Source organism: Camellia sinensis, chromosome 14 (assembly GCF_055761805.1).
Source record: "Camellia sinensis isolate YWXY chromosome 14, ASM5576180v1, whole genome shotgun sequence".
Classification (NCBI taxonomy): domain Eukaryota; kingdom Viridiplantae; phylum Streptophyta; class Magnoliopsida; order Ericales; family Theaceae; genus Camellia; species Camellia sinensis.
Window position 1 is genome coordinate 147,193,256 of NC_138974.1, and position 20,000 is coordinate 147,213,255.

The window sequence follows — 20,000 nt, forward strand, 5'->3', positions numbered from 1 at the left end:
GGCCTCGGCCCGCATGCCATGCCACAGCGTTGCCCCGCATGCCAAGGACGGAATGCCATGCCACGGCCTCGGCCCGCATGCCATGCCATGCCACGGCCTCGGCTCGCATGCCATGCCACGGGCTCGGCCGGCGTGCCATGCCACGGCCTCTGCCCGGAAGCCATGCCACGGGCTCGGCCCGCATGCCTTGCCAAGTCGTTGCCCAACATGCCATGCCACGGCCTCGGCCCGCATGGCTTGCGACTGCCTTGGCCAGCGTGCCTTGCCACGGCGTGCCCAACATGCCATGCCACGGCCTCGGCCCGCATGCCATGCCACGGCCTCGGCCCGCATGCCATGCCACGGCCTCGGCCCGCATGCCATGCCACGTCCTCGGCCCGCATGCCTTGCTACGGCGTTGCCCAACATGCCATGCCACGGCCTCGGCCCGCATGCCTTGCCACCGCGTTGCCCAGCATGCCATGCCACCGCGTTGCCCGGCGTGCAATGCCTTAGCCTTGGCCAACATGTCGAGCCACGGCCTCGGCCCGCATGCCTTGCTACGGCGTCGCCCAACATGCCATGCCACGGCCTCGGCCCGCATGCCATGCCACGGCCTCGGCCCGCATGCCTTGCCACGGCGTCACCCAACATGCCATGCCACGGCCTCGGCCCGCATGCCATGCCATGCCACGGCCCGCATGTCTTGCCACGGCGATGCCAAACATGCCATGCCACGGCCTCGGCCCGCATGCCATGCCACGGCGTCGCCCAACATGCCATGCCACGGCCACGGCCCGCATGCCATGCCACGGCCTCGGCCCGCATGCCATGCCACGGCCTCGGCCCGCATGCCTTGCTACGGCGTTGCCCAACATGCATGCCACGGCCTAGGCCCGCATGCCTTGCCACCGCGTTGCCCGGCATGCCATGCCACCGCGTTGCCCGGCGTGCCATGCCTTAGCCTTGGCCAACATGTCGAGCCAAGGCCTCGGCCCGCATGCCATGCCACGGCCTCGGCCCGCATGCCATGCCACGGCCTCGGCCCGCATGACATGCCACGGCCTCGGCCCGCATGCCGCATGCCATGCCACGGCCTCGGCCCGCATGCCATGCCACGGCCTCGGCCCGCATGCCATGCCACGGCCTCGGCCCGCATGCCTTGCTACGGCGTTGCCCACCATGCCATGCCACGGCCTCGGCCCGCATGCCTTGCCACCGCGTTGCCCAGCATGCCATGCCACCGCGTTGCCCGGCGTGCCATGCCTTAGCCTTGGCCAACATGTCGAGGCACGGCCTCGGCCCGCATGCCTTGCTACGGCGTCGCCCAACATGCCATGCCCCGGCCTCGGCCCGCATGCCATGCCAAGGCCTCGGCCCGCATGCCATGCCACGGCCTCGGCCCGCATGACATGCCACGGCCTCGGCCCGCATGCCATGCCACGGCCTCGGCCCGCATGCCTTGCCACGGCGTTGCCCAACATGCCATGCCACGGCCTCGGCCCGCATGCCATGCCATGCCACGGCCCGCATGTCTTGCCACGGCGATGCCAAACATGCCATGCCACGGCCTCGGCCCGCATGCCATGCCACGGCGTCGCCCAACATGCCATGCCACGGCCACGGCCCGCATGCCATGCCACGGCCTCGGCCCGCATGCCATGCCACGGCCTCGGCCCGCATGCCTTGCTACGGCGTTGCCCAACATGCCATGCCACGGCCTAGGCCCGCATGCCTTGCCACCGCGTTGCCCGGCATGCCATGCCACCGCGTTGCCCGGCGTGCCATGCCTTAGCCTTGGCCAACATGTCGAGCCAAGGCCTCGGCCCGCATGCCATGCCACGGCCTCGGCCCGCATGCCATGCCACGGCCTCGGCCCGCATGACATGCCACGGCCTCGGCCCGCATGCCCGCATGCCATGCCACGGCCTCGGCCCGCATGCCATGCCACGGCCTCGGCCCGCATGCCATGCCACGGCCTCGGCCCGCATGCCTTGCTACGGCGTTGCCCACCATGCCATGCCACGGCCTCGGCCCGCATGCCATGCCACGGCCTCGGCCCGCATGCCATGCCAAGGCCTCGGCCCGCATGCCATGCCACGGCCTCGGCCCGCATGCCTTGCCACGGCGTTGCCCAACATGCCATGCCACGGCCTCGGCCCGCATGCCATGCCATGCCACGGCCCGCATGTCTTGCCACGGCGTTGCCAAACATGCCATGCCACGGCCTCGGCCCGCATGACATGCCACGGCCTCGGACCGCATGCCTTGCTACGGCGTCGCCCAACATGCCATGCCACGGCCTCGGCCCGCATGCCTTGCTACGACGTTGCCCAAGGTGCCATGCCACGGCCTCGGCCCGCATGCCATGCCATGCCACGGCCCGCATGTCTTGCCACGGCGTTGCCAAACATGCCATGCCACGGCCTCGGCCCGCATGCCTTGCGACGGCGTCGCCCAACATGCCATGCCACGGGCTCGGCCCGCGTGCCGTGCCACGGCCTCGGCCCGCATGCCTTGCTACGACGTTGCCCAACATGCCATGCCACGGCCCCGGCCCGCATGCCGTGCTACGACGTTGCCCAACATGACATGGCACGGCCTCGGCCCGCATGCCTTGCTACGGCGTCGCCCAACATGCCATGCCACGGCCTCGGCCCGCAGGCCTTGCGACGGCGTCGCCCAACATGCCATGGCACGGCCTCGGCCCGCATGCCATGGCACGGCCTCGGCCCGCATGCCATGCCAAGGCCTCGGCCCGCATGCCTTGCCACGGCGTTGCCCAGCATGCCACGCCACCGCGTTGCCCAGCGGGCCATGCCATGGCCTTGGCCAACATGCCTTGCCACGGCCTCGGCCCGCATGCCATGCCACAGCGTTGCCCCGCATGCCAAGGACGGAATGCCATGCCACGGCCTCGGCCCGCATGCCATGCCATGCCACGGCCTCGGCTCGCATGCCATGCCACGGGCTCGGCCGGCGTGCCATGCCACGGCCTCTGCCCGGAAGCCATGCCACGGGCTCGGCCCGCATGCCTTGCCAAGTCGTTGCCCAACATGCCATGCCACGGCCTCGGCCCGCATGGCTTGCGACTGCCTTGGCCAGCGTGCCTTGCCACGGCGTGCCATGCCTTATCCTTGGTCAGCATGCCATGCCATGGCACCGCTTTGTGCAGCGTTGGCCAGCATGCCTTGGCCGGCATGCCATGCCAATGCCTTGGGCCAACATGGCGTGCCACGGGCTGGGCGAGCATGGCATGCCACGGGCTGGGCGAGCATGCCACGCCGCGGCCTTGGCTAGCAGAGCAAGGCATGCCACAGCCTCGGCGAGCATGCCATGCCATGGCCAAGGCCAAGGCCAAGGCAGTGGGCAAGGCCAAGTCCCTGTGCAAGGCATGGCCAAGGCCAAGGCCAAGGCCAAGGCCGCGGGCAAAGGCCAAGGCCAAGGCAGTGGGCAAGGCCAAGTCCCTGTGCAAGGCATGGCCAAGGCCAAGGCCAAGGCCGCGGGCAAAGGCCAAGGCCAAGGCCAAGGCAGTGGGCAAGGCCAAGTCCCTGTGCAAGGCATGGCCAAGGCCAAGGCCAAGGCCGCGGGCAAAGGCCAAGGCCAAGGCCATGGCATGCCACCGCCTTGATCGATCTTTTTGAACATGATTCTTTTATAATCTTACCCAAACCGTGCAACACAATTAAAAATGCACTACAATCAATTCTAAATGTCATTCCCTATTTTTTTGCAATTTTTCTTGAGCTTTTCGAATTTTTAAAGCCCTTATTTGGCAAAAAAAATCAAAATAAAATAAAAAAAATGAAAAAAATAATTTAATAATTTCTATAATTACTAGTGAATCATCCTTTAATTATTGGAATTTTTCCATAATTTTTTGACCATTTTTATTAATTTTTATTATTTTTTAAGTATTAAAATCGAAATAAATTAAAATAAAATATTTTCGGTAAAAAAATATTTTTTTTAATTTTTTTTATGGTGTATTAAATTATTTCCTACAACTTTCATGTTGAAAGTTTTGGCAAAAAACCATTACTTTTTAAAAAAACCCCATTATGACTCCTCGAACATGCTTGATGTTTCCTCCTGCCAGATTGAAAAGGGCTTAACAGCCTATTATAAGGGGGGGGCACCTCCCTTGCCCAGGGCCAGGCAGTGTCAGGTACGCCCCATGTTGGGCGCGGCCTGGGCTGCGGCCTTGGGTTATATGCACTGCGGCTCGACCGCGGCCTGGGCTGCGGCCTTGGGCGGCTCGGCCGCGGCCTTGGGCGGCCTGGACCGCGGCCTTGGGCGGCCTGGGCGCGGCCTTGCGCGGCCTGGGCGCGGCCTTGGGCGGCCTGGGCGCGGCCTTGCGCGGCCTGGGCGCGGCCTGGGCGCGGCCTAGAGCAGCATGGCGTGGCATGCGCGCGGGCGTGGGCGGCCTGGCATGCGCGCGGCGTGGGCAGCACGGCATGGCATGCGCACGGCCTGGGCGGCCTGGCATGCAGCCGGGCTGGCATGCCCGCGGCGCGGGCAGCACGGCATGGCATGCGCACGGCCTGGGCGGCCTGGCATGCAGCCGGCCTGGGCAGCACGGCATGGCATGCGCACGGCCTGGGCGGCCTGGCATGCGCGCGGCGTGGGCAGCACGGCATGGCATGCGCACGGCCTGGGCGGCCTGGCATGCAGCCGGGCTGGCATGCCCGCGGCGTGGGCAGCACGGCATGGCATGCGCACGGCCTGGGCGGCCTGGCATGCAGCCGGCCTGGGCAGCACGGCATGGCATGCGCACGGCCTGGGCGGCCTGGCATGCAGCCGGCCTGGCATGCCCGCAGCGTGGGCAGCACGGCATGGCATGCGCACGGCCTGGGCGGCCTGGCATGCAGCCGGCCTGGGCAGCACGGCCTGGCATGCGCACGGCCTGGGCGGCCTGGCATGCAGCCGGCCAGGGCAGCCTGGCCTGGCATGCCCGCGGCGTGGGCAGCGTGGCCTGTGCGAATACCGCGCGCGTGGTCTTTTTGACCACGGTGCGCGTGTTGCGCGCATGGTCGCGCACGCCTTTGCACGCCTTCGCACGCAACGCACGTCTAGTGATAACAACCGCAGCCAAGGCAGCCCAGCCCCAAGGCCAAGGCCAGCAGCATGGCATGCCACGGCCAAGGCAGCCCAGCCAAAGCCAGCAGCATGCCATGCCAAGCCAAGGCCAGCAGCATGCCATGGCAAGGCCAAGGCAGCCCAGCCAAAGCCAGCAGCATGCCATGCCAAGCCAAGGCCAGCAGCATGCCATGCCAAGGCCAAGGCAGCCCAGCCAAAGCCAGCAGCATGCCATGCCAAGGCCAAGGCCAGCAGCATGCCATGCCACGGCCAAGGCAGCCCAGCCAAAGCCAGCAGCGTGCCATGCCAACGCCAAGGCCAGCAGCATGCCATGCCACGGCCAAGGCAGGCCAGCCAAAGCCAGCAGCATGCCATGCCAAGCCAAGGCCAGCAGCATGCCATGCCAAGGCCAAGGCAGCCCAGCCAAAGCCAGCAGCATGCCATGCCAAGGCCAAGGCCAGCAGCATGCCATGCCAAGGCCAAGGCAGCCCAGCCAAAGCCAGCAGCATGCCATGCCAAGCCAAGGCCAGCAGCATGCCATGCCACGGCCAAGGCAGCCCAGCCAAAGCCAGCAGCATGCCATGCCAAGGCCAAGGCCAGCAGCATGCCATGCCACGGCCAAGGCAGCCCAGCCAAAGCCAGCAGCATGCCATGCGAAGGCCAAGGCCAGTAGCATGCCATGCCACGGCCAAGGCAGCCCAGCCAAAGCCAGCAGCATGCCATGCCAAGCCAAGGCCAGCAGCATGCCATGCCAAGGCCAAGGCAGCCCAGCCAAAGCCAGCAGCATGCCATGCCAAGGCCAAGGCCAGCAGCATGCCATGCCAAGGCCAAGGCCAGCAGCATGCCATGCCACGGCCAAGGCAGCCCAGCCAAAGCCAGCAGCATGCCATGCCAAGGCCAAGGCCAGCAGCACGCCATGCCACGGCCAAGGCAAGCCAGCCAAAGCCAGCAGCATGCCATGCCAAGGCCAAGGCCAGCAGCATGCCATGCCACGGCCAAGGCAGGCCAGCCAAAGCCAGCAGCATGCCATGCCAAGCCAAGGCCAGCAGCATGCCATGCCAAGGCCAAGGCAGCCCAGCCAAAGCCAGCAGCATGCCATGCCAAGCCAAGGCCAGCAGCATGCCATGCCAAGGCCAAGGCAGCCCAGCCAAAGCCAGCAGCATGCCATGCCAAGCCAAGGCCAGCAGCATGCCATGCCACGGCCAAGGCAAGCCAGCCAAAGCCAGCAGCATGCCATGCCAAGGCCAAGGCCAGCAGCATGCCATGCCACGGCCAAGGCAGGCCAGCCAAAGCCAGCAGCATGTCATGCCAAGCCAAGCCAAGGCCAGCAGCATGCCATGCCAAGGCCAAGGCAGCCCAGCCAAAGCCAGCAGCATGCCATGCCAAGGCCAAGGCCAGCAGCATGCCATGCCACGGCCAAGGCAGCCCAGCCAAAGCCAGCAGCATGCCATGCCAAGGCCAAGGCCAGCAGCAAGCCATGCCACGGCCAAGGCAGGCCAGCCAAAGCCAGCAGCATGCCATGCCAAGGCCAAGGCCAGCAGCATGCCATGCCACGGTCAAGGCAGCCCAGCCAAAGCCAGCAGCATGCCATGCCAAGCCAAGGCCAGCAGCATGCCATGCCAAGGCCAAGGCAGCCCAGCCAAAGCCAGCAGCATGCCATGCCAAGGCCAAGGCCAGCAGCATGCCATGCCACGGCCAAGGCAGGCCAGCCAAAGCCAGCAGCATGCCATGCCAAGGCCAAGGCCAGCAGCATGCCATGCCACGGCCAAGGCAGCCCAGCCAAAGCCAGCAGCATGCCATGCCAAGGCCAAGGCCAGCAGCATGCCATGCCACGGCCAAGGCAGCCCAGCCAAAGCCAGCAGCATGCCATGCGAAGGCCAAGGCCAGCAGCATGCCATGCCACGGCCATGGCAGCCCAGCCAAAGCCAGCAGCATGCCATGCCAAGGCCAAGGCCAGCAGCATGCCATGCCACGGCCAAGGCAGGCCAGCCAAAGCCAGCAGCATGCCATGCCAAGCCAAGGCCAGCAGCATGCCATGCCAAGGCCAAGGCAGCCCAGCCAAAGCCAGCAGCATGCCATGCCAAGGCCAAGGCCAGCAGCACGCCATGCCACGGCCAAGGCAAGCCAGCCAAAGCCAGCAGCATGCCATGCCAAGGCCAAGGCCAGCAGCATGCCATGCCACGGCCAAGGCAGGCCAGCCAAAGCCAGCAGCATGCCATGCCAAGCCAAGGCCAGCAGCATGCCATGCCAAGGCCAAGGCAGCCCAGCCAAAGCCAGCAGCATGCCATGCCAAGCCAAGGCCAGCAGCATGCCATGCCAAGGCCAAGGCTGCCCAGCCAAAGCCAGCAGCATGCCATGCCAAGCCAAGGCCAGCAGCATGCCATGCCACGGCCAAGGCAAGCCAGCCAAAGCCAGCAGCATGCCATGCCAAGGCCAAGGCCAGCAGCATGCCATGCCACGGCCAAGGCAGGCCAGCCAAAGCCAGCAGCATGCCATGCCAAGCCAAGGCCAGCAGCATGCCATGCCAAGGCCAAGGCAGCCCAGCCAAAGCCAGCAGCATGCCATGCCAAGGCCAAGGCCAGCAGCATGCCATGCCACGGCCAAGGCAGCCCAGCCAAAGCCAGCAGCATGCCATGCCAAGGCCAAGGCCAGTAGCATGCCATGCCACGGCCAAGGCAGCCCAGCCAAAGCCAGCAGCATGCCATGCCAAGCCAAGGCCAGCAGCATGCCATGCCAAGGCCAAGGCAGCCCAGCCAAAGCCAGCAGCATGCCATGCCAAGCCAAGGCCAGCAGCATGCCATGCCAAGGCCAAGGCAGCCCAGCCAAAGCCAGCAGCATGCCATGCCAAGGCCAAGGCCAGCAGCATGCCATGCCACGGCCAAGGCAGGCCAGCCAAAGCCAGCAGCATGCCATGCCAAGCCAAGGCCAGCAGCATGCCATGCCAAGGCCAAGGCAGCCCAGCCAAAGCCAGCAGCATGCCATGCCAAGGCCAAGGCCAGCAGCATGCCATGCCACGGCCAAGGCAGCCCAGCCAAAGCCAGCAGCATGCCATGCCAAGCCAAGGCCAGCAGCATGCCATGCCAAGGCCAAGGCAGCCCAGCCAAAGCCAGCAGCATGCCATGCCAAGGCCAAGGCCAGCAGCATGCCATGCCACGGCCAAGGCAGCCCAGCCAAAGCCAGCAGCATGCCATCCCAAGCCAAGGCCAGCAGCATGCCATGCCAAGGCCAAGGCAGCCCAGCCAAAGCCAGCAGCATGCCATGCCAAGGCCAAGGCAGCCCAGCCAAAGCCAGCAGCATGCCATGCCAAGGCCAAGGCCAGCAGCATGCCATGCCACGGCCAAGGCAGCCCAGCCAAAGCCAGCAGCATGCCATGCCAAGGCCAAGCCCAGCAGCATGCCATGCCACGGCCAAGGCAGGCCAGCCAAAGCCAGCAGCATGCCATGCCAAGGCCAAGGCCAGCAGCATGCCATGCCACGGCCAAGGCAGGCCAGCCAAAGCCAGCAGCATGCCATGCCAAGCCAAGGCCAGCAGCATGCCATGCCAAGGCCAAGGCAGCCCAGCCAAAGCCAGCAGCATGCCATGCCAAGGGCAAGGCCAGCAGCTTGCCATGCCACGGCCAAGGCAGCCCAGCCAAAGCCAGCAGCATGCCATGCCAAGGCCAAGGCCAGCAGCATGCCATGCCACGGCCAAGGCAAGCCAGCCAAAGCCAGCAGCATGCCATGCCAAGGCCAAGCCCAGCAGCATGCCATGCCACGGCCAAGGCAGCCCAGCCAAAGCCAGCAGCATGCCATGCCAAGGCCAAGCCCAGCAGCATGCCATGCCACGGCCAAGGCAGGCCAGCCAAAGCCAGCAGCATGCCATGCCAAGGCCAAGGCCAGCAGCATGCCATGCCACGGCCAAGGCAGGCCAGCCAAAGCCAGCAGCATGCCATGCCTAGCCAAGGCCAGCAGCATGCCATGCCAAGGCCAAGGCAGCCCAGCCAAAGCCAACAGCATGCCATGCCAAGGGCAAGGCCAGCAGCTTGCCATGCCACGGCCAAGGCAGCCCAGCCAAAGCCAGCAGCATGCCATGCCAAGGCCAAGGCCAGCAGCATGCCATGCCACGGCCAAGGCAAGCCAGCCAAAGCCAGCAGCATGCCATGCCAAGGCCAAGCCCAGCAGCATGCCATGCCACGGCCAAGGCAGGCCAGCCAAAGCCAGCAGCATGCCATGCCAAGCCAAGGCCAGCAGCATGCCATGCCAAGGCCAAGGCAGCCCAGCCAAAGCCAGCAGCATGCCATGCCAAGCCAAGGCCAGCAGCATGCCATGCCAAGGCCAAGGCAGCCCAGCCAAAGCCAGCAGCATGCCATGCCAAGCCAAGGCCAGCAGCATGCCATGCCACGGCCAAGGCAAGCCAGCCAAAGCCAGCAGCATGCCATGCCAAGGCCAAGGCCAGCAGCATGCCATGCCACGGCCAAGGCAGGCCAGCCAAAGCCAGCAGCATGCCATGCCAAGCCAAGGCCAGCAGCATGCCATGCCAAGGCCAAGGCAGCCCAGCCAAAGCCAGCAGCATGCCATGCCAAGGCCAAGGCCAGCAGCATGCCATGCCACGGCCAAGGCAGCCCAGCCAAAGCCAGCAGCATGCCATGCCAAGGCCAAGGCCAGCAGCAAGCCATGCCACGGCCAAGGCAGGCCAGCCAAAGCCAGCAGCATGCCATGCCAAGGCCAAGGCCAGCAGCATGCCATGCCACGGCCAAGGCAGGCCAGCCAAAGCCAGCAGCATGCCATGCCAAGCCAAGGCCAGCAGCATGCCATGCCAAGGCCAAGGCAGCCCAGCCAAAGCCAGCAGCATGCCATGCCAAGGCCAAGGCCAGCAGCATGCCATGCCACGGCCAAGGCAGCCCAGCCAAAGCCAGCAGCATGCCATGCCAAGGCCAAGGCCAGCAGCATGCCATGCCACGGCCAAGGCAAGCCAGCCAAAGCCAGCAGCATGCCATGCCAAGGCCAAGGCCAGCAGCATGCCATGCCACGGCCAAGGCAGGCCAGCCAAAGCCAGCAGCATGCCATGCCAAACCAAGGCCAGCAGCATGCCATGCCAAGGCCAAGGCAGCCCAGCCAAAGCCAGCAGCATGCCATGCCAAGGGCAAGGCCAGCAGCTTGCCATGCCACGGCCAAGGCAGCCCAGCCAAAGCCAGCAGCATGCCATGCCAAGGCCAAGGCCAGCAGCATGCCATGCCACGGCCAAGGCAAGCCAGCCAAAGCCAGCAGCATGCCATGCCAAGGCCAAGGCCAGCAGCATGCCATGCCACGGCCAAGGCAGGCCAGCCAAAGCCAGCAGCATGCCATGCCAAGCCAAGGCCAGCAGCATGCCATGCCAAGGCCAAGGCAGCCCAGCCAAAGCCAGCAGCATGCCATGCCAAGCCAAGGCCAGCAGCATGCCATGCCAAGGCCAAGGCAGCCCAGCCAAAGCCAGCAGCATGCCATGCCAAGCCAAGGCCGGCAGCATGCCATGCCACGGCCAAGGCAAGCCAGCCAAAGCCAGCAGCATGCCATGCCAAGGCCAAGGCCAGCAGCATGCCATGCCACGGCCAAGGCAGGCCAGCCAAAGCCAGCAGCATGCCATGCCAAGCCAAGGCCAGCAGCATGCCATGCCAAGGCCAAGGCAGCCCAGCCAAAGCCAGCAGCATGCCATGCCAAGGCCAAGGCCAGCAGCATGCCATGCCACGGCCAAGGCAGCCCAGCCAAAGCCAGCAGCATGCCATGCCAAGGCCAAGGCCAGCAGCAAGCCATGCCACGGCCAAGGCAGGCCAGCCAAAGCCAGCAGCAAGCCATGCCAAGGCCAAGGCCAGCAGCATGCCATGCCACGGCCAAGGCAGCCCAGCCAAAGCCAGCAGCATGCCATGCCAAGGCCAAGGCCAGCAGCATGCCATGCCACGGCCAAGGCAGCCCAGCCAAAGCCAGCAGCATGCCATGCCAAGGGCAAGGCCAGCAGCTTGCCATGCCACGGCCAAGGCAGCCCAGCCAAAGCCAGCAGCATGCCATGCCAAGGCCAAGGCCAGCAGCATGCCATGCCACGGCCAAGGCAAGCCAGCCAAAGCCAGCAGCATGCCATGCCAAGGCCAAGGCCAGCAGCATGCCATGCCACGGCCAAGGCAGGCCAGCCAAAGCCAGCAGCATGCCATGCCAAGCCAAGGCCAGCAGCATGCCATGCCAAGGCCAAGGCAGCCCAGCCAAAGCCAGCAGCATGCCATGCCAAGCCAAGGCCAGCAGCATGCCATGCCAAGGCCAAGGCAGCCCAGCCAAAGCCAGCAGCATGCCATGCCAAGCCAAGGCCAGCAGCATGCCATGCCACGGCCAAGGCAAGCCAGCCAAAGCCAGCAGCATGCCATGCCAAGGCCAAGGCCAGCAGCATGCCATGCCACGGCCAAGGCAGGCCAGCCAAAGCCAGCAGCATGCCATGCCAAGCCAAGGCCAGCAGCATGCCATGCCAAGGCCAAGGCAGCCCAGCCAAAGCCAGCAGCATGCCATGCCAAGGCCAAGGCCAGCAGCATGCCATGCCACGGCCAAGGCAGCCCAGCCAAAGCCAGCAGCATGCCATGCCAAGGCCAAGGCCAGCAGCAAGCCATGCCACGGCCAAGGCAGGCCAGCCAAAGCCAGCAGCATGCCATGCCAAGGCCAAGGCCAGCAGCATGCCATGCCACGGCCAAGGCAGGCCAGCCAAAGCCAGCAGCATGCCATGCCAAGCCAAGGCCAGCAGCATGCCATGCCAAGGCCAAGGCAGCCCAGCCAAAGCCAGCAGCATGCCATGCCAAGGCCAAGGCCAGCAGCATGCCATGCCACGGCCAAGGCAGCCCAGCCAAAGCCAGCAGCATGCCATGCCAAGGCCAAGGCCAGCAGCATGCCATGCCACGGCCAAGGCAGGCCAGCCAAAGCCAGCAGCATGCCATGCCAAGCCAAGGCCAGCAGCATGCCATGCCAAGGCCAAGGCAGCCCAGCCAAAGCCAGCCGCATGCCATGCCAAGGCCAAGGCCAGCAGCATGCCATGCCACGGCCAAGGCAGCCCAGCCAAAGCCAGCAGCATGCCATGCCAAGGCCAAGGCCAGCAGCAAGCCATGCCACGGCCAAGGCAGGCCAGCCAAAGCCAGCAGCATGCCATGCCAAGGCCAAGGCCAGCAGCATGCCATGCCAAGGCCAAGGCAGCCCAGCCAAAGCCAGCAGCATGCCATGCCAAGGCCAAGGCCAGCAGCATGCCATGCCACGGCCAAGGCAGGCCATCCAAAGCCAGCAGCATGCCATGCCAAGCCAAGGCCAGCAGCATGCCATGCCAAGGCCAAGGCAGCCCAGCCAAAGCCAGCAGCATGCCATGCCAAGCCAAGGCCAGCAGCATGCCATGCCAAGGACAAGGCAGCCCAGCCAAAGCCAGCAGCATGCCATGCCAAGCCAAGGCCAGCAGCATGCCATGCCACGGCCAAGGCAAGCCAGCCAAAGCCAGCAGCATGCCATGCCAAGGCCAAGGCCAGCAGCATGCCATGCCACGGCCAAGGCAGGCCAGCCAAAGCCAGCAGCATGCCATGCCAAGCCAAGGCCAGCAGCATGCCATGCCAAGGCCAAGGCAGCCCAGCCAAAGCCAGCAGCATGCCATGCCAAGGCCAAGGCCAGCAGCATGCCATGCCACGGCCAAGGCAGCCCAGCCAAAGCCAGCAGCATGCCATGCCAAGGCCAAGGCCAGCAGCAAGCCATGCCACGGCCAAGGCAGGCCAGCCAAAGCCAGCAGCATGCCATGCCAAGGCCAAGGCCAGCAGCATGCCATGCCACGGCCAAGGCAGCCCAGCCAAAGCCAGCAGCATGCCATGCCAAGGCCAAGGCCAGCAGCATGCCATGCCACGGCCAAGGCAGCCCAGCCAAAGCCAGCAGCATGCCATGCCAAGGCCAAGGCCAGCAGCTTGCCATGCCACGGCCAAGGCAGCCCAGCCAAAGCCAGCAGCATGCCATGCCAAGGCCAAGGCCAGCAGCATGCCATGCCACGGCCAAGGCAAGCCAGCCAAAGCCAGCAGCATGCCATGCCAAGGCCAAGGCCAGCAGCATGCCATGCCACGGCCAAGGCAGGCCAGCCAAAGCCAGCAGCATGCCATGCCAAGCCAAGGCCAGCAGCATGCCATGCCAAGGCCAAGGCAGCCCAGCCAAAGCCAGCAGCATGCCATGCCAAGCCAAGGCCAGCAGCATGCCATGCCAAGGCCAAGGCAGCCCAGCCAAAGCCAGCAGCATGCCATGCCAAGCCAAGGCCAGCAGCATGCCATGCCACGGCCAAGGCAAGCCAGCCAAAGCCAGCAGCATGCCATGCCAAGGCCAAGGCCAGCAGCATGCCATGCCACGGCCAAGGCAGGCCAGCCAAAGCCAGCAGCATGCCATGCCAAGCCAAGGCCAGCAGCATGCCATGCCAAGGCCAAGGCAGCCCAGCCAAAGCCAGCAGCATGCCATGCCAAGCCAAGGCCAGCAGCATGCCATGCCAAGGCCAAGGCAGCCCAGCCAAAGCCAGCAGCATGCCATGCCAAGGCCAAGGCCAGCAGCATGCCATGCCACGGCCAAGGCAGCCCAGCCAAAGCCAGCAGCATGCCATGCCAAGGCCAAGGCCAGCAGCAAGCCATGCCACGGCCAAGGTAGGCCAGCCAAAGCCAGCAGCATGCCATGCCAAGCCAAGGCCAGCAGCATGCCATGCCAAGGCCAAGGCAGCCCAGCCAAAGCCAGCAGCATGCCATGCCAAGGCCAAGGCCAGCAGCATGCCATGCCACGGCCAAGGCAGCCCAGCCAAAGCCAGCAGCATGCCATGCCAAGGCCAAGGCCAGCAGCAAGCCATGCCACGGCCAAGGCCAAGGCCAAGGCAGCCCATCCGAAGCCAGCAACATTCCATGCCAAGGCCAACGCTGCCCAGCCAAGGCCAGCGGCATGCCATGCCAAGGCCAAGCCCAGCCGCATGTCTTGCCACGGCCTTGTCCCGCAGCGCGGCGTGCCTTGGCCTTGGGCTAGAACATCGCATGCCACGCCCTTGGCAAGCAATCCTGTCCCTCGTGTAATTGCCATTTGGTTTGGCTTTGACTTACGTATATGTTGCCCTGCGAAATGCATGTCCCTCGGGTAATAGCCGTTTGGTTGCCTTTGACTTGCGAACACGTTGCTAGTGCTTTCCCCAGTGGAAGCTTGTTGGGAAAAGTATGTCCCTCGGAAGTTGCCTGTTGCATTCGAGCTATGCGATGCTTGCTCGGTTTCTCTAAGAGTTTTTGCACGTTCGTTGGGCTTTTTAATTATTTATTTACTCATAAAAATTATAATAAAATAAATAAAAAATAAAAAAATAATTGAAAAAATTACTATAATTACTAGTGCCTCATCTTATAATTGTTGGAATTTTTCTAGAATTTTTTGAGTATTTTTAGTAATTTTTATTATTTTTTAAGTATTAAAATTGAAATAAATTAAAATAAAATATTCCGGTGGCCAAATATTTTTTTATAATTTTTTTTATGGTGTATTAAATTATTTCATACAACTTTCATGTTGAAAGTTTTGGCAAAAAACCATTACTTTTTAAAAAAACCCCATTATGACTCCTCAAACATGGTTGATGTTTCCTCCTGCCAGATTGAAAAGGGCTTAACAGGCTATTATAAGGGGGGGGCACCTCCCTTAAGGCTGGCCAGCATGGCCAGGCCACAGGCCACGCCTATGCCTAGTGTCACGGACTTAGACTTCGCAAGCCTTCCGTGCGGCCTTAGATGTCTCCAACCCTCTTGGTTGCACCTAAGTCAGCCTTACCCACTCAACCACACTAAGACACACAAGATTTAGGTGGAAGAATGCCTTCACTATACAAGATAACTTTACAAGTATAGTTGTGTACAAAGCTTACAATGCTCTCACACTCACACTCACAAGTGCCTCACTCTTAGAGCTCTCTTGGATCTCCTGGCCTTCGATGCCTTACAAATGAGACCCCTCACCCTTTTATAGCCATCCTCCTCTCCATTGGACGGCCCAGATCATTTTGATCCAAGGGCTACAAGCACTCATCTAGAACATTCCATAGAACTATCTAGGACATCTACCCTATCTACTACATTCTAGAATTCTCTACACTAGTGTAGTACATGGTAGGCTTCTCCTAGCATAATCTAGGATGTTCCAGACCCATCCAGACTCTGCTGGACACTCCAAGCTTCTTCCACGTTCCAGAATCTTCTAGGCCACTCGGGACCCTTCCACCACGTTCTAGAGTCTTCCAGCATGCTCTAGCCCGTTCTCAAGCTTTCCGGAACCTTCCAGCATCCCTCAAATGCTGCTCCTCGTGTCACAGAATTCTCGGGGCGTGACACTCTCCCCCACCCAATACCGTGACGCCCTCGTCACGCAGAAGCATACCGAGCCAGCACATCTCGATATGATCTGTGTCCGCTGCTGCTGCTGGAGCTTGCCTCTTCGCCCTTGCCATGCGGCCTACTCTGCTGCATCCTTGCAAGTCCTTCCTCCTTGCCTTGCAACCCACTCTGCTGCATCCCTGCAAGAGACTTCTTCCTTTCCGGGCAGTCCTTCACCATGTGCGGTCCGTCGCACAGGAAACACTCGGGCAGCCCTTTTTTCTTCAAGCCAAGCCTCTCAGCCTTGTCAGTGCACTCAAACCTTAGAGTGGCACCTCTCTTTTCCTGCGCATGTGAAGCTCTCCCTTTAGCCTTCACCTCCACGCCCCGCCCATCCTTCTCTTGGATGTGCTCCTCCCCACCCTTCTGGGATATCGACCCAAGAAGTTGGATGCTCCCCAGCTGTGCCATCTTCTCTGAAGGGTCTTCACTCTCGGAGTCCCGCGCCTCCTTCTTCCCCTTCCTCTCCATGGCACTCAGCTGTCTCTTCTTCTCAGCACGAAGCGCCTTCTTTGGGCAGTTCCTCACCATGTGCGGTCCGTTGCACAGGTAACACTCAAGCTGCCCCTTGCCTTCATGCCTCTTCCCTGGAGATCCGGTGCGTTGCCCATCCTTGCGTCGTTCCCGTCTCCTTGGGGGTTCGACATCACTGCGCTCATCCTCGGTGGTCTGAGGTGACTGCCTCCCACCTTTGGCATGGCTCTCTTGGGCACCCCTCGCACCATCATAGCTCTTGGGTTTCGTCGCACGAACCCTCCTCCTGGCTGGAGCCACATTTCCTCCATTGCCAGCCACGATGGCCTTCTTGCACAACTCCAACTCCAACTCGAAGCTAGCTACTCTTGCTTCCAGGGCCTTCTGCTGGGAGTCCACCTTCTCCTCCAGCTCTCCCACCCTAGCAACCAAACTAGCAAAATAGGAGAAAAAGTTAGTGATATGAGGTGTGGGCTTGCCAGGGCCAACTAGCACTTCCTCCAGCCTAGTGAGCCTTCCCACCACATCCTCCATCATCCCCTCGAGTCGTGCCACCGCCTCCGACGTTGCCATCGAGTCACTTGTTGAGAGTCTCCTCACCCTGGGGACGTTCCCTTCGTCGCCAGTCATAGCCATGTACACCTACCGCAGTTACTTTCTCACGTAACCTGCTCTGATACCAACTGTCACGGACTTAGACTTCGCAAGCCTTCCGTGCGGCCTTAGATGTCTCCAACCCTCTTGGTTGCACCTAAGTCAGCCTTACCCACTCAACCACACTAAGACACACAAGATTTAGGTGGAAGAATGCCTTCACTATACAAGATAACTTTACAAGTATAGTTGTGTACAAAGCTTACAATGCTCTCACACTCACACTCACAAGTGCCTCACTCTTAGAGCTCTCTTGGATCTCCTGGCCTTCGATGCCTTACAAATGAGACCCCTCACCCTTTTATAGCCATCCTCCTCTCCATTGGACGGCCCAGATCATTTTGATCCAAGGGCTACAAGCACTCATCTAGAACATTCCATAGAACTATCTAGGACATCTACCCTATCTACTACATTCTAGAATTCTCTACACTAGTGTAGTACATGGTAGGCTTCTCCTAGCATAATCTAGGATGTTCCAGACCCATCCAGACTCTGCTGGACACTCCAAGCTTCTTCCACGTTCCAGAATCTTCTAGGCCACTCGGGACCCTTCCACCACGTTCTAGAGTCTTCCAGCATGCTCTAGCCCGTTCTCAAGCTTTCCGGAACCTTCCAGCATCCCTCAAATGCTGCTCCTCGTGTCACAGAATTCTCGGGGCGTGACACTAGGCGGGCGCTTGGCACATGCCATCGCTTGGCTTGTGGCATTGGCTTGTGGCATCGAAACTACATAGCCAAGCACGGGATGCGTCGAGTGGCGGCCCGCGGTGGTGGCGGTGGCACGTTGGCCTAGGCCAGCATGCCATGCCACAGCCTTGGCCAGCAACATGGCATGCCAAAGCCTTGGCCAGCAGCATGCCATGCCCTGGCCTTGGCAAGCATGTCATGCCACGGCCTTGGCCAGCAGCATGCCATGCCACGGCCTTGGCCAGCAGCATGCCATGCCCCGGCCTTGGCCAGCATGTCATGCCACGGCCTTGGCCAGCAGCATGCCATGCCACAGCCTTGGCCAGCAACATGGCATGCCAAAGCCTTGGCCAGCAGCTCGCCATGCCCTGGCCTTGGCAAGCTTGTCATGCCACGGCCATGGCCAGCAGCGTGCCATGCCCCGGCCTTGGCCAGCAGCGTGCCATGCCCCGACCTTGGCCAGCATGCCATGCCACGGCCTTGGCCAGCAGCATGCCATGCCACGGCCTTGGCCAGCAACATGGCATGCCAAAGCCTTGGCCAGCAGCATGCCCTGCCCCGGCCTTGGCCGGCAGCATGCCATGCCGCGGCCTTGGCCGGCAGCATGGCAAGCCCAAGCCTTGGTCAGCAGCAGCATGCCATGCCAACGCCTTGGCCAGCAGCATGCCTTGCCACGGCCTCGTCCAGCAGCATGGCATGCCACGCCACGGCCTCGGCCATCAGCATGCCTTGCCACGGCCTTGGCCATCAGCATGCCTTGCCACGGCCTCGGCCATCAGCATGCCTTGCCACGGCCTCGGCCATCAGCATGCCTTGCCACGGCCTTGTCCAGCAGCATGGCATGCCCCGGCCTTGGCCAGCAGCATGTCATGCCACGGCCTTGGCAAGCATGCCAAGCCACGGCCTTGGCAAGCATGCCATGTCCCTCGGGTAATTGTACAAGTTGCCTTGCGAAATGCATGTCCCTCGGTTAAATTGCCATTTGGTTGGCTTTGGCGTGCGAACGAGTTGCCTGTGCTCTCCTTGTGGAAGCTTGTTGCGAGAAGTATGTCCCTCGAAAGTTGCCTGTTGCGTTTGTTATTCGCATTCGCGCTAACCGGTGCTTGCTCGGCCTCTCTAAATGTTTTCGCGCGTTCGTCGGGCTTCTTAGTCCTTCGGGGGGTGATTCGTTTTGGGGGGTTGGTGCACAGTGTACGTCGTGGCGCGTGAGTTGTGTTCGGTTTGTGCGAGTTGGAGGGATCCCTGCCTGTGCAGCGAACTCCACTGGTGCATTCCTCCATGTCCCTCGGGTGATGCCTTTAGGTTGCCTTCGACTCGCCTTCGGGTTGCCTGCGCTTCCCTAGTGGAAGGTGCCTTGCGAAAAGCCTGTCCCTCGGGTAATTGCCATTTGGTTGGCTTTGACGTTCGAACGAGTTGCCTGTGCTTTCCTAGTGGAAGCTTGTTGCGAAAAGTATGTCCCTCGGAAGTTTCCTGTTGCGCTTGTTATTTGCGTTCGCGCTAACCGGTGCTTGCTCGGCCTCTCTAAATGTTTTCGCGCGTTCGTCGGGCTTCTTGGTCCTTCGGGGGGTGATTCGTTTTGGGGGGCTGGTGCATAGTGTACGTCGTGGCGCGTGAGTTGTGTTCGGTTTGTCCGAGTTGGACGCATCCCTGCCTGTGCAGCGAACTCCACTGGTGCATTCCTCCCTGTCCCTCGGGTGATCGCCTTTAGGTTGTCTTGGACTCGCCTTCGGGTTGTCTGTGCTTCCCTAGTGGAAGGTGCCTTGCGAAAAGCATGTCCCTCGGGTAATTGCCATTTGGTTGGCTTTGACGTTCGAACGAGTTGCCTGTGCTTTCCTAGTGGAAGCTTGTTGCGAAAAGTATGTCCCTCGAAAGTTGCCTGTTGCGCTTGTTATTTGCGTTCGCGCTAACCGGTGCTTGCTCGGCCTCTCTAAATGTTTTCGCGCGTTCGTTGGGCTTCTTAGTCCTTCGGGGGGTGATTCGTTTTGGGGGCTGGTGCACAGTGTACGTCGTGGCGCGTGAGTTGTGTTCGGTTTGTGCGAGTTGGAGGGATCCCTGCCTGTGCAGCGAACTCCACTGGTGCATTCCTCCATGTCCCTCGGGTGATCGCCTTTAGGTTGTCTTCGACTCGCCTTCGGGTTGTCTGCCCTTCCCTAGTGGAAGGTGCCTTGCGAAAAGCTGTCCCTCGGGTAATTGCCATTTGGTTGGCTTTGACGTTCGAACGAGTTGCCTGTGCTTTCCTAGTGGAAGCTTGTTGCGAAAAGTATGTCCCTCGAAAGTTGCCTGTTGCGCTTGTTATTTGCGTTCGCGCTAACCGGTGCTTGCTCGGCCTCTCTAAATGTTTTCGCGCGTTCGTCGGGCTTCTTGGTCCTTCGGGGGGTGATTCGTTTTGGGGGGCTGGTGCATAGTGTACGTCGTGGCGCGTGAGTTGTGTTCGGTTTGTGCGAGTTGGACGAATCCCTGCCTGTGCAGCGAACTCCACTGGTGCATTCCTCCATGTCCCTCGGGTAAATGCCTTAAGGTTGTCTTCGACTCGCCTTCGAGTTGCCTGCGCTTCCCTAGTGGAAGGTGCCTTGCGAAAAGCGTGTCCCTCGGTTAATTGCCATTTGGATGGCTTTGACTTACGAGCGAGTTGCCTGCGGTTTCCCAGTGGAAGGTTGTCGTGAAAGTTATGTCCCCCGGAAGTTGCCTGTTGCCTTTTGTTATTTGCAGTCGCGCTAACCGGTGCTTGCTCGGCTTC